The sequence below is a fragment of the Saimiri boliviensis genome, chromosome 2 (assembly GCF_048565385.1).
Source record: "Saimiri boliviensis isolate mSaiBol1 chromosome 2, mSaiBol1.pri, whole genome shotgun sequence".
In the NCBI taxonomy this organism is placed as follows: Eukaryota; Metazoa; Chordata; class Mammalia; order Primates; family Cebidae; genus Saimiri; species Saimiri boliviensis.
The window spans coordinates 169,295,098-169,309,869 of record NC_133450.1 but is presented as its reverse complement, the minus strand read 5'-3'; the positions used below and the strand labels follow the sequence as shown (position 1 = coordinate 169,309,869).

The window sequence follows — 14,772 nt, the reverse complement described above, 5'->3', positions numbered from 1 at the left end:
GTGTACTATGTTTCTTCTCAATTGTGTATTTATTACGTTTGGCTTGGGGATAGGAGAGGATAGACCCCACTCTCCAAGTTAACCCTTGGGTCCACAAAATTTGAAAACTAAAGGAGGACTCCACATGTAAAAACTCTGAGAATAACGCCCACAGCATGGAAAAGACGATTGTAGTGCCAACCTGAGATCCAGGGAAACTTTGATAGGTAAAGTCTCAGGCTATATTAGCTCTTTAAAACACTCAAGCCACCTGTCCCCCAGGATTGGGGCAGTGGTGAGAATGCTGGCTCCTTGTCCATTCTGTTGGACAGAACTCACAACAGGAGGCTTCCTTGAGGAGTTCAAGAGAACTCAACTATGTCACACACACTGAAACGTCTAATACCAATAATGACCTCCACAATGAACCTTGCTTGCATTCCCACCAGTGGCTCCTGCAGTTGTTCTCGGCTGAAATCATATTACTGTGGAAAAAATGTGTGAGATCTCCCTTCCCACAATCAGCTAAAAAGGGCAGTTTATCACCCGTTGAAAATGTCATCTCACCAGCCTACAGGTGGTGTTATTCAACCACAAGAATGTGCAGAATGTGTCAAATGTGTGTGTCAAATGTGTGTCAAATTAGGTGGCCTCCCTCCTGAAACTGTTAAATCTTTGCATCTCTTTGTAAGAAAGGCTGATAAACGCTGATGGTGGGAACTCCAACACAAGAGAAGCCACGCGTCTTGCTACGGAAACAAGAAGGGCTCTGTAGCGACACAAAGCCAGTGACTGAACCTAGCCCCTGTCAGTGCATGTTGCAGCTTCCTTTCCCCAGCTAATTCTTTCTGGAAATGCTACCAGGTGGCATGTTTTCTCTCTTCCAGCATTCCTGAAAATATTTAAGATATGAGATAAGCACTTGATCTTCAAACTTATATTAAGAAGCTTAGGTGAAAACATTCTGTTGTGCACATATGAAGCATGCAGAACTCTGGGGCAGCCTCAGGCTGGAAGACACCATTCTGCTCCCCTCCTCCCTTGAGCTCCCTGTGTGGGCACTACTGACAACCAGGAGGCACACCTGCCCTTGGGGCCCTGCCACACAGTCTTAGCACAGGATATTGGGAGAACCAAATTTCCTGAGCCTCTGTCCTCAGTTTCCTCTCTCTCAGGGAGACTGTGGGAGGTTAATACAGTAACACAGTGCTTCCCAACCTTTTTGGCGCCAGGGACAATTTTTTGTGTAAGACAAATTTTTCCACGGACAAGGGGTGGACAGCAGGGCGATGGTTTCGGAATGGTTCAAGCGCATTAGATTTATTGTGCTAGGTTTCTATTATTATTACATTGTAATATATAAGGAAATAATTATACAACTCATGATAGTGTAGAATCAGTCGGAGCCCTGAACTTGTTTTCTTCTAACTAGGTGGTCCCATCTGGGGGTAATGTGAGACAGCGACAGACCATCAGGCATTAGATTATCATAAGGAACACAACCCAGATCCCTCCCATGTGCAGTTCACAATAAGGCTTGCACTCCCATGAGAATCTAATGGTGCTGCTGTTCTGCTAGGGGGTGGAGCTCAGACCTTAGTGTGAGCAATGGGGAGTGGCTGTAAATGCAGATAAAGCTTCTATCACTCTCCTACCACTCACCTCCTGCTGTGCAGTCCAGTTCCTAACAGGCCACAAACGGGTACCAGTCCATGGACCAGGGGTTGGGGACCCCTGCAACAGCACATACAAAGCAGCACTACAGACACATTCTAGAGCCTTCCCTTGCTTCTATGACTCCGTGGTATTGAGGTGATGACTGCTTGTGGTTTTCTTCTAACCCTGCTCAGTGGACACTGGTGTTTCTGTTTGTCCCACTCCAGTTCCCTCAATCCTCTTCTGGGAACCTCTCTTCCCCGGCTCATAGTTTGGGTGCCCTCCTCTGGTCAGCAGGTGAGAACATGACCCATGCTAGACCAGCTAGAATTGCCCTTCTGAGAATGTGGCTCTTGCCGGGGAGCTGTACTAGGGCAGAAGACTTTTAGAGCTCACTAAACCTGGAATCCAGGTCCTGCAGAGCCTGTCATTTGTCTCTGTTTTGCCACATCCCTACAGCTTCCTTGATTCTCACCCCTTCCTCAGGTTCTAGGAGCTAATTCTCATCCTTACAGTAAGTTCTCTGTTGGCCAGGCATGGTGGCTCATGCCTGAAATCCCAACACTTTGGGAGGCCTAGGAGGGAGGACCACTCGAGCCCAGGAATTTGGGGCTGCTATGAGCTGTGATGGTGCCACTGCACTCCAGCCTGGGCAATAGAGCAAGACTCTGTCTCTAAAACACAAACAAAAAGTCTTTGTCTGCTCCTAGGAGCCAGCCTGGATATCTGTGCCTTACAACAATGTGTCTTGTCCCCACTTCCCTGTACAGGTGAGAAAGTACTCCCAGGTGAGGGAAACTAATGTGGAAGTAGGATGAGAAGCCATATCCCAGACTGGCCACCTATGCCCCTCAGTGCCCTCCCTGAACTCTCTTCTTGGCCTCTCGCCCACGGCCAGTGGCCCTTCTCCTCCCTGCCAGTGCTTCATATTGCTCTCTCATGTTCCACGTCATCCAAGCTTGCAAACCATCATCTATTTCAACTCTTGTCTCTTTTTTTCCCTCAGGTATCAGGCTGTTTTCATAAATCTTTCATTTTAAAATAAACCTTGGTGTCTCGCTCACCACAACATTTCTAAAATGCATTCCTCTGCCAATGTGCTCATTCCAGAGTAGGGCCCTTCCCGTTTGAATGTTGGCAGCATCCTGCCCTCTTGGCTTCCTCTCCTGCCACCCTTCTGTCTCCCAGAGAGAAAATGAGGTTTGGATTTGGGTGGGTTGAAAGCCCATCCGTGCATGCCATGCATAACATTCCCTTCCTCGGCACGGATGCATTCCTAGACAAAAAGGCCTTTGAACATGTTGCTCTCAGGGCCTGTTTGGCACCATTTGGTGAGCTGAGCAGCACTGGCCATGCTCCCCTGCTGGAGAGTAAGCAGTGGGAACTGAGGAGGGGCGAGCTTAGTCCCTGCCCTGCTCTGGGGGCTGCTTGTACAGATGGATGCTGGGGGCTGCCGCAACCCACAGAGCCCTGGGGTGGAAGGCATGCTCATGGACCATGATGTACAGTAGCTAGCCCACCTCAACATGTACCTTCTAGTGGAGCCTCATCAAAAATGGCCCTGTTTGGCAGCCAGGGAATCATATCCACCCCTCAGGAAGTGGTTACATATTATAATTCAGTGTACCTCTTGCAGCTGGGAAACACATTCTCTGGGCTGTCCTCAGGGGACCCATAAGGAATTCACACCTGTGATTAGCTTAACTGGCCATTCAATTTCCCTAAAGCCCTGTACAGATCCAATTGAGGGAGCAGCTCCCTGACCATGACAACTTGGTTTTTTAGAGAGAAATCAGGGTGCAACAGATTCAGGTAATTTGGCATATCACAGTAAACACTGTGACGCTAGTCTGGCTAGATGACTGCCAGCGTCTACAGTGACGAGTGGATCTGCTGGTCCATGTATATGCAACTTAACACATTAGATTTGTAGTGAACATTCTTTCACATTTTTTGGGTGTAAAACATTGGATTTACAAGTCACTAAAAATTTCCTATACTACTTAAAATGAGATTGATAATTTATTTTTGTGTAGTATTCAGTAGCATGTTATCCCATAGAATGTCCACATATGTGGAACATGCGTTGGTGTTCTGGTTGGGAGAAGCTATTTTTACAAACGCAGGCTGAAAAACCTATTTTCAAATGAATGCTCCTAAACATAAAATTCATCTTAAACCTAAGCCCCTCACCAGCATTCAAGAAAGAAGAGAAAGTGGTCGACAGTCAACCACTAATTTCATGGCTATGTTGCATAAGGCGAGATCTCTAAGTGACTTCTTAAACTCAAAGTTCTGGCCTCAGAACTCGACTTGGCTCTTCTTCTTTGTCTCTAGTGTATTCCTATGCCCCTGAACGCTGAATCACAGACAGAGGTTTCCAGTATTTTCATTCTCTTTCTGCTTTGAAGTCCATTAATCTTCATGTTGATTTTCCCTCCACCCTCTTGAAAAATGTCTGCGTCCCGCAGATGGAAAGCCAGGAGCTGGCACCTTGGGAAGAGATCACATGGAGTGGGAATGGTAGGAGAGGCAAACTCTTGGCCAGCGTGGTGAGCCGCCACCACAAACCATGGCCCGCAGCGCGGGAAGGGAAATGAGTCAGGTCCTCTGCATTCTGCGGTCACAATCCCACAGCCTCTGTCACCTCTCCCCTCCCTGTGAGTGCGTGCCTGACCAAGCATGGGACCTCCTAGTGAGAGGCACCTCCAGACAGATGTTCTTTTGTCCTTAACACACCATACATATTGCTACTTTTGCACATCAAATGTTCATATTCTTAATCTAAATCCAGTTTAAATCAACACATTCTTTTTCTAGTAAAGATAAATTGAATGGTACACACCTACAGACTATGTAAAAAAAATCTTGTAAAGTGCTTCAGAATAGATGAAATTTCTATACACATTTTTATATCTAAACAACAAATATGTGCATAACTAAATATGAATCTTTACATTTATCTATTCATTTACATATACCATTCATATAAAATAACAGAGTTATAATGAACTAGAAAATAAAAAGACTGGTGATGACCACTACTGCTGCTGCTACTGCTATGATGTATATAGAGAGTAACTCAAATCACCAGTCTGCTGTTGTCTAAATGTTTGTGCCCTCACCTCGAAATGTATGTGTTGACACCAAATCACCAAGGTGATGGTATTAAAGGCCGGGTCTTTGGGAGATGATTAAGTCATGAGGGTTCTCTCCTCATGAACGGGATTAGTGCCCTTAAAAAAGAGGCCCCAGACAGCTGCCTTGCCCTCTTGCCTTTCTGCCATATGAACACAAATAAAAGGTGCTATCAATGAGGAATAGCCCCTAACCAGGCACCAAATGTGACAGAGCCTTGATCTTGGACTTCCCAGTCTCCAGAAATATGGGAAAGAAAGTTCTATTTATAAATTACCCTAATTAAGGTACTTTGCTATAACAGCCCAAACTAAGATAGTCCAGTTGGCAAGGAGCTATGGCCAGCTAGTTGAACACATACACACCCCTCAGTCACTGAAATCTCAGAATCTTATCCGAGAATTTCTCATCTTTACTTTGTGCACCAATTTGGTTCCCAAGTCTTTCTCCTTCTAGCTCCAAAAATGTCACATTTACCTCCCTATCTTTCCCTTTCTAAGCCTGACAGCTTCAACTATACTTCAGGCCCTTCTGCTTCTTTCCCAGACTACAGCAATAGCCTCCTTTCAGGCATAGGATGATGGCTTTAATAGTCTACCAACGTAGGCAGGCCTGACAAATACAGAGCACTCCTACTACCCTTATTCCCTCATCCTTACCAGACCATCCTAATCAATCCCAGATCTTTTTCCCTGAGCCCAGAGGTGGCCACACAGCTTTTGTCAGCACAGCCCTCCAAGCAACACCAATTTATCAGAGTTCCTCTAGAGACAAAATCTATTTACCATCTGACCTAAGTCCTTTAAAACAAGGTTTCTCCTGCTTTGTTCTTTTTGCTTAGAATTCTAAGCAAAAATTGACTTGGCTATGCGGGATCTCTTTTGGTTCCATATGAAGTTTAAGGTGTTTTTTTCCAGTTCTGTGAAGAAGGTCATTGGTAGCTTGATGGGAATAGCGTTGAATCTGTAAATTACTTTGGGCAGTATGGCCATTTTCACGATGTTGATTCTTCCTAACCATGAACATGGAATGTTTCTCCATCTGTTTGTGTCCTCTCTTATGTCGTTGAGCAATGGCTTGTAGTTCTCCTTGAAGAGGTCCTTTACGTTCCTTGTTAGTTGTATTCCTAGGCATTTTATTGTCTTTGTAGCAATTGCGAATGACAGTTCGTTCTTGATTTGGCTCTCTTTAAGTCTGTTACTAGTGTATAGGAATGCTTGTGATGTTTGCACGTTGATTTTGTGTCCGGAGACTTTGCTGAAGTTGTTTATCAGTTTCAGGAGATTTTGGACTGAGATGATGGAGTCTTCTAGATATACAATCATGTCATCTGCAAATAGAGACAATTTGATTTCCTCCTTTCCAATTTGGATACCCTTTATTTCTTTTTCTTGCCTGATTGCTCTGGCTAGAACTTCCAGTACTATATTGAATAGGAGTGGTGAGAGAGGGCATCCTTGTCTAGTGCCAGATTTCAAAGGGAATGCTTCCAGTTTTTGCCCATTCAGTATGATATTGGCTGTTGGTTTGTCGTAAATAGCTTTTATTGTTTTGAGATACGTTCCGTCGATACCTAGTTTATTGAGGGTTTTTAGCATAAAGGGCTGTTGAATTTTGTCAAAAGCCTTCTCTGCATCAATTGAGATAATCATGTGGTTTTTGTCTTTGGTTCTGTTTATGTGGTGAATTACGTTTATGGACTTGCGTATGTTGAACCAGCCTTGTATCCCCGGATGAATCCTACTTGATCATGGTAGATGAGCTTTTTGATATCAAACTATACTACAAGGCTACAGTAATCAAAACAGCATAGTACTGGTACCAAAACAGAGATATAGACCAATGGAACAGAACAGAGACCTCACAGGAAACACAACATACCCACAACCATCTGATCTTCAACAAACCTGACAAAAACAAGCAATGGGGAAAGGATTCCCTGTTTAATAAATGGTGTTGGGAAAATTGGCTAGCCATGTGCAGAAAGCAGAAACAGGACCCCTTCCTGACACCTTACACCAAAATTAACTCCAGATGGATTAAAGACTTAAACATCAGACCTAACACCATAAAAACCCTAGAAGAAAATCTAGGCAAAACCATTCAGGACATAGGCGTAGGCAAGGACTTCATGACCAAAACGCCAAAAGCAATGGCAACAAAAGCCAAAATAGACAAATGGGACCTAATCAAACTCCACAGCTTCTGCATGGCAAAAGAAACAGTCAGTAGAGTGAATCGGCAACCAACAGAATGGGAAAAAATTTTTGCAGTCTACCCATCTGACAAGGGGCTGATATCCAGAATTTACAAAGAACTAAAACAGATCTACAAGAAAAAAACAAACAAGCCCATTCAAAAATGGGCGAAGGATATGAACAGATACTTTACAAAAGAAGACACACGGGAGGCCAACAAACATATGAAAAAATGCTCATCATCACTGGTCATCAGAGAAATGCAAATCAAAACCACATTGAGATACCATCTCACACCAGTTAGAATGGCGATCATTAAAAAAATCTGGAAACAACAGATGCTGGAGAGGATGTGGATAAATAGGAACACTTTTACACTGTTGGTGGGAATGTAAATTAATTAAACCATTGTGGAAGACAGTGTGGCGATTTCTCAAGGACCTAAAAATAGAAATCCCATTTGACCCAGCAATCCCATTACTGGGTATATATCCAAAGGATTATAAAGCATTCTACTATAAGGACACGTGCACACGAATGTTCATTGCAGCACTGTTTACAATAGCAAAGACCTGGAACCAACCCAAATGCCCATCGATGATAGACTGGATAGGGAAAATGTGGTACATATACACCATGGAATATTACACAGCCATAAAAAACGATGACTTCACGTCCTTTGTAGGGACATGGATGAACCTGGAAACCATCATTCTCAGTAAACTGACACAAGAGCAGAAAATCAAACACCACATATTCTCACTCATAGGCGGGTGTTGAACAATGAGAACACATGGACACAGGGAGGGGAGCACTACACACTGGGGTCCGTTGGGGGGAAATGGGGGAGGGATGGGGGGTGGGGAGGTGGGAAGAGATAGCATGGGGAGAAATGTCAGATACAGGTGAGGGGACGGAAGGCAGCAAACCATACTGCCATGTGTGTACCTATGCAACAATCTTGCATGTTCTTCACATGTACCCCAAAACCTAAAATGCAATTAAAAACAACAACAACAACAACAACAACAAGGTTTCTCAACCAGAAGGAAACATCAGGATCACAGACATCTGAATCATCTAAAACCTAAGACCTAAATCAGAATTTTTGTGGACAAGAATTATGGGCATTTTAAAACATATTATGCATGATTTGGGTGTGCACTCATCAAGGACTAATTAAAACACACCCAAATCAGAAAAAAAATTTGCCCCCCTCTAAGTCCTCTCTCTCCTCTCCTTTTACCATTTTTTGCCTTACAGCCCTCATAGTTCCTATTCCACATCTAAAAATTTTAAATTTTCTTGGCACAGTGCCTGCCATCTTCCCTAGGGACACGAGATACATTACTCTGGGTCTTTTTAGAAGAAGAGGCCAAGAAGGGGCTCTATGTGCAAAGCTTTTTATGAGGGCAAGCACCTAGAGAAAAAAGGAGCCAGCAGAGGCTGGAGAGCTGTCAGACTACAGTAGGGATCTGACTCCATTAAAAGGAGAGAGAGAAGGAAGGCAAGGTGGGTGGAAGTATGGAAGTATCTTAGACTGCAGTGCAATACTAGGAGAAGTCCTGGAGCCAAAATCACCCATCAGAGAGGTCCCATGCCTAGCATCCCTGCCATGCCAAGTCACTGACTGAGAGCAGCCCATGGGAAGCACAGGCTTGGGACAAATGAAGCAATTTCAGAATACAGCAGCTGAGGCCTCAGTTAATGAATCTCCCTGCAGTTGGAGATCTGAAAAGTGCGTTCTCAGAGCTGCCACACCAGGTAACTGACAGGAAATGGGGCTGCCAGACTTAACAAAAAAAAGGATGACAAGTTAAGTTTTTATTTCAGATAAAACAACAAATAATATTTAGTATCAGTGTGTCCAAATATAAGCGTCTTGTATTTTATCTGGCAACCCTCATTGTAGCTCTTTTTGTAGTATACTTTATCTGTGAAAATCCATTCTCTTTTGAACTAGATCTACTTTGGTCTGCTTTAGGACCTACATCACTAGGTACCATCTTAACAGATGCTTCTCCAGGTTGGTCTCTCTCCTACGCAGACATCCATTCTCCCCACTACTCCAAATCACTCTTCTGAGAACACTGTGGTCATACCACCCATCCACCACTGAAGAAGCTTCCAATAGCTCCATGGTTTTTAGATTGAGTCTCAGTGTCTGGCATTAGGACATACATTTGCAACACTGATTCTCACTGACTTTCTAGTCCCTGAGCTCCAATCAGACCAAGACTCATGGCCATGAAGACATAGCTCCTGTTTTTGCTCACGCTGGCCCCCAACTCCCTGGAATGCCCTTCACAGTACAGCCTTCACCCAGATGCCAAATTTAACCTATGTGTCAAGGCTAGTTCAAATGCTGCCTTCTTGAAGGGATAAGCTAAGTATACCATTACTCTGCCCAGAACTCCTTACATCTTGTGGCACAGGAAGCAGCTGAAATAATACAGAGATATAACTTGATATGCTCTGAATGTAGAGCTTTCCACACAGACAGGATTTCAGCAAATGATATTTCCCAATTCCATGTGTGGCATTAATATCAATAGCTCTTCTACAACCAACAGGGTAAGTCTTGCTTTTAGCCCTGGTGCAGATGTTTAATCAATCAGAGCTGCCGTCCTTGTTCGCCCTTGACTGGGTTTCCCTGATGATTACCCACTGGAAAACTCAGACCTTTAATGCAAACAATGTTCTGATTAATGTTTTGTGCCGTGCACCAGGCTTGGTGAGTGGGCCCTTCATTAGGGAATCAGCCCGGACTGCAATGCTCAGTTTTGAAAACTCAAACCTGACTTCATACACAAGTGCCTTTCCACTTTCTTGTATGTTAAATATTTGCTTAATTCCCTTTCCTTCCTTGCAACTTTGATTTTGAGGAGCAAAGTTTGCATCAAGTGAATATAAAATATTAAATTATTCTGAGGTCAGCATAGGTTGGAGACTGACTTGAGCGGTGGAGATGCCCTCCACCCAGCTGCATCACTGCCTCTCTGCAGTCACGAGCTTGGGTGTTCCTTTCTTTTGTTGGTGTTCCAGGTATTCACTCAGTCAGTCTCTTTCTCTCTCTTTTACTAGAAAAGGGGGTTGGGGGGAGGATCAGATGATGAAATGAAAACCTTTAAATAAAATATCATTCCCACAAAGGAAAAGAATTTTCCTCTGGGTCATTATCAGTGGAAGCCCAGAGAAAAGATAATAAGCACAAGATTCCTGATTAATTAAACATTTGTGCTCATTGTATGCAATTATTCTGGGGAAAATCAACTCCGGGACATCTGTTTACTCAACCTTGGGCTGAGAAACCACCAAACTACTTCTGCCCTGCATCACCAAGTGCAATGTCAAGGCATAGAACTGATAGCTCATAAGCCTGAGGCATAGGCCCACTAATTTTCTAGGTTGGAAACAGATGACCATGCTGCATGAGCCATAAATTATGAAGGCTGAGTAAACTCACAGAGGGTTAACTGGGGAAATCTAAAGTGGCAATATATTAATACAATACATATTTACCAATACACATAATCGTGTTATGCTACACAGCAATTAAATATAGATGATAAACATTTTCATGAATGCTTCACTTATTATTGCTTTTTATCCAGTGAAACCACATTTCTAGCTTTTTCTTTTTTACCTAGTTATAGCTCCAGTTTTAATGATTTTCCTAATACCAGTAACCCCTTAATTGTCATCCCTGTCTAATCTCCTGCCTCTGGCAGTTGGGGCAGAGGAATATCGTTGCTCAGCTCTGTGGGAGCCCAGGACTAGACAGAAGTGAACATTTCTCCCATTATCAATTGATGAGCAAAAGTTGGGTTTTGAGAATCAAGGTCCAAGAATAGGTTAAACAGAAAGTGAAACTGAGCCCCTGAAGGTCAAAGGGAGGAGACACAAGGCAACAAAGGAGCAAGGGCCCTTGAGGTGGCTTGAAAACTCACTGGCTGGATTCCAGATGCCTGTGGCAACTTCTTGTGAAATCTCCCACCCCAAACCCAGAGATCCCAGGGAGGGGTAGTCTGGATTCATAGCCAAGAGAATCTTTATTAGAGGTGATCAAATGAGCACAAGTTTTTGAGGAATAGCTAATGACTGGTGGAGTCTCCCCGTCTATCTAACACCACGTGTATCTGTCGAGACCCTGGGTCTGAGGTGGCAGGGTTCAGGTGACCCCAGTTCTACCAAGCAGAGGACTCCACAACCTTTAGGTTCCTGTGTGAGGGGTGAAATGGGTTATGACACCCACTCCTCTGACCCAGGTCCTCTCCACCAAAACATGGAGCTTGGCATGGCATCTCTGAGTATAGTGATCTTCCTTTACCATACAGTTGAGCCTGGTTTCCTTACGAGTGTGGATGCTAGCCGTAGGGTGATCAACTTGTCCCACTTTGCCTGGGACTGTCATGTGTTTTAAAGAAGTGCTTAATTGTGATAAAAGTCACATAACACAGAATTCACTATTTTAGCATGCACAATAAGTGGCTTTTAGTACATTCATAATGTTTGCAACCCCTGCTATTATGTAGTTCCAGAACATTTCATTACTCCCAAAGGAGACCCTACACCCATTAGCAGTCATTCCCTATTTCCCCTTCCCAAAGATCTCAGCAACTACTGATCTGCTTTCTGTTTTACGAATTTTCCCACTTATGGACATTTCAGATAAAAGGAATTACATAGTAAGTGGACTTTTGTGACTAGCTTTTTTCACTTAGCATAGTGTTTTCAAGGTTCATCTCTGCTATAGTTCATCTATGTTTCAGTGCTTATTTTTAATGGTTGAATCATATTCCATTGTATAAAACACATAAAACACATTTTGTTTATTCATTCAGTTGATGGACACTTGAGTTGCTTCTTCCTTTTGGCCACTGTGAATAGTTCCACTATGAATACACCTGTTCGAGTTTTTTTTTGGTTTGAGATGAAGTCTCGCTCTGTCACCCAGGTTAGGCTGCAGTGCAGTGGTACAATCTCAGCTTACTGCAAGCTTTGACTCCTAGGATCTCTCCTGAGTTCAAGTGATTCTCCTGCCTCAGCCTCCTGAGTAGCTGGGATTATAGGCGCACACCACCACATCAGGCTAATTTTTGTATTTTTAGTAGAGACAGCGTTTCACCGTGTTGGCCAGGCTGGTCTCAAACCACTGACCCCAGGAGATCCACCTGCCTTAGCCTCCCAAAGTGTTGGGATTACAAGTGTGAGCCACCGTGCCCAGCCCCTGCTCAAGTTTTTGTTGTTGTTGTTTTTTGTTTTGTTTTGTTTTGTATTGTGACAGAGTCTTGCTGTGTTGCTCACACTGGAGTGCAATGATGCAATCTCGGCTCACCGCATCATCTGCCTCCCAGGTTCAAGCAATTCTCCTGCCTCAGGAATCCCAAGTAGCGTGTGACTGTAGGCACCCGCCACCCAGCCTGGCTAATTTTTTTTTGTATTTTTAGTAGAGATGGGGTTTCACTATGTTGGCCAGTCTTGAGCTCCTGATCTCATGATCTGCCCTCCTAGGCCTCCTAAAGTGCTAGGATTACAGGCATGAGCCACCATGCCCAGTCCCCCTGTTCAAATTTTTAAGTGAACATATATTTTCAGTTATTTGGGGTATACCCTTAGGAATGAAATTGCTGGGTCATATGGTTATTCTATGTTTAACTTACTGAGGAAATGTCAAACTGTTTTCCAAAGTGGCTGTAGCTGTTTACATTCCCACCAGCAATGTATGAAAGGACAGTCTTCGTTTTAAAATGGAAAGTCCCATGTCTGAGAAATGCCTCAGTCCCAGGCATCTGAGATGATTGGTTATCCCAATAGCAGGTTCTCAGCATACTCAGAGCAGTGTAGAAGAGTAAAAATCAGAGTTAGGAAGCAGTTCGCATGTGAATGCCATCAGGATAACAGCCTCCAACACTGTGCAGTCCCAAACAGATGGTATCCATCCCCCTGAATGATGGGGTATTCCATCTCCCACATGGTTTTCTTTCCCACAGCTTGATCCCAGACCTTTGTATGACACTGATATGTTGTGGATTCTTCTAGAGGAGTGCTATACTTGTCACCTGGGACTCTTGCTAAAGTAGTTTCTCATTTAGCAGGTCTTAGATGTGGCCCAAGATTCTACATTTCTTGGAAGCTTCAATGTGATGCTGATGATGCTGGTCAGTGGACTTTACTTTGAATAGCAAGGATGTAGATGTTTTTCTAGCTCCCAGCTGCTGAGTCTGACTCTTAATGTGCTAGTAAGAGTAAGGAGGTGATGGGGCTGGAAGCTATACTGTCAAGGATCTGTTCTAGGTAAATGAGGACAATTGTACATCAAAGTGAAACGGATGAATTAGTCATACTAAGTATAACAGCAAATGTGTGACTCTACTACATGATTGACACTATCCATCTGGCCATACTCTATAGGAAAAGGAGACTGGACAAGCATTATTATGAAAGACTTTGAAAAGCATCTACTAAAACCAGGATGCCCCCAAAAGGATGAAATGAAAAAGCAATGCCCTCCTACCCCACCTCAAATAAATAAACAAAAAGAAAACAAGAGGTCCCTTGGTAGTGCATGGAGGTAGATTTTATTTTAAAAGAATATAGCATATAGAGATGGAAGGGCCAGGAAGTCAAATTATTTGAGCTTGTCTGTGGAGTATGATATTCTAAAGGGCATCCCCAACAGGCTGGGCTTCCCAGAATACAATCTCTGAGTGGCCCCAAATTTCAGGTGCCACATATGTAGGTATCCCCTCTGCACACATATTCTTCCATATTGTTTCTGTTTGTTGTATCCATAATGCATTGCCACAACTTCCTTTGGTCACCTGACTTTCCTATTCCTGAAATGACGCCACCTCTTGATACGTGCTCTGGTTTCCCCAATAAAGGGAACTGGTTGGGGTGATGGGTGCATGCAGCAGAAGGTAAAATCAATCCCATCCAAGAAAGTAGCCCTCAGTTCCTGTTCTGAGCCTGTACTGCTAGGTCTGCCTCAACCGCTCTTGCTTCTGGTGGTCTCAGCATAGTCCTTGGCTCATGGCCCCTTCCTCGATTTTCAAAGTGCATTGCTATGACCTCTGCTTCCCTCATCACATCTTTTTTCTCTCATGAACCTTCTTATCTTCCTCTTATAAACACCCTGTGATTACATTAGAGCCGCACACATATTCTAGGATAATCTCCCCATGTCAAGATTCTTAATTTAGACAGAAAGTCCCTTTTGCCATGTTAGGTAACATATTCATAGGTTCCAGAGAGTAGAATGTGGATATCTTTGTGGGTAGGTGGGGGGCACTATTCTGTCTAAAATAGGCATATTTGAACACCAGAAAACCTCAGCTGTGACAGTGACTAAGTTAATTCCTTACTGATCTTGAGATGATCAATTACTGAAACATTCAGATAAAAAAGTAAAAGAAATGTTGAATGAAAAATTAGTAATGCCCAATGAACCCACCGAATTCATGAACATCTTTGTTTATTCTGGAAGTCTCCCAGCTGGAAAGGGCTGACTCCTTCAGGGACTTCATGCAAACATCTTGGCTGGACTAAACATGTTCCATCTCCAACCTAACTTATTCCTCTGGATAGGGTAAGAGTTGGTGCTGCCCCAAGTCATAGGGATAAATCAAGGGAGCGATACTTAAGTCAATGCAGCAATGTTCCTTATTTCTTAAGACGTTAATCATTTTGCTATACTAACATGGCTCATAGCCAAATTCAAATAAATTTGAGAAAAATACAGAAAAATAACAAAATCAATCTATTTGAGTCAAAGAGATTACTTTTTATTTGAGGACCT

The 14,772-nt window shown here is 43.4% G+C and overlaps 1 protein-coding gene across 2 annotated transcripts in view; it reads right to left on the bottom strand.

Annotated features, from left to right (window-relative positions):
• Positions 1 to 14,772, bottom strand: part of CCDC171 (coiled-coil domain containing 171) — a 545,371-nt gene that overhangs the window by 152,758 nt on the left and 377,841 nt on the right. The window lies entirely within an intron of this gene.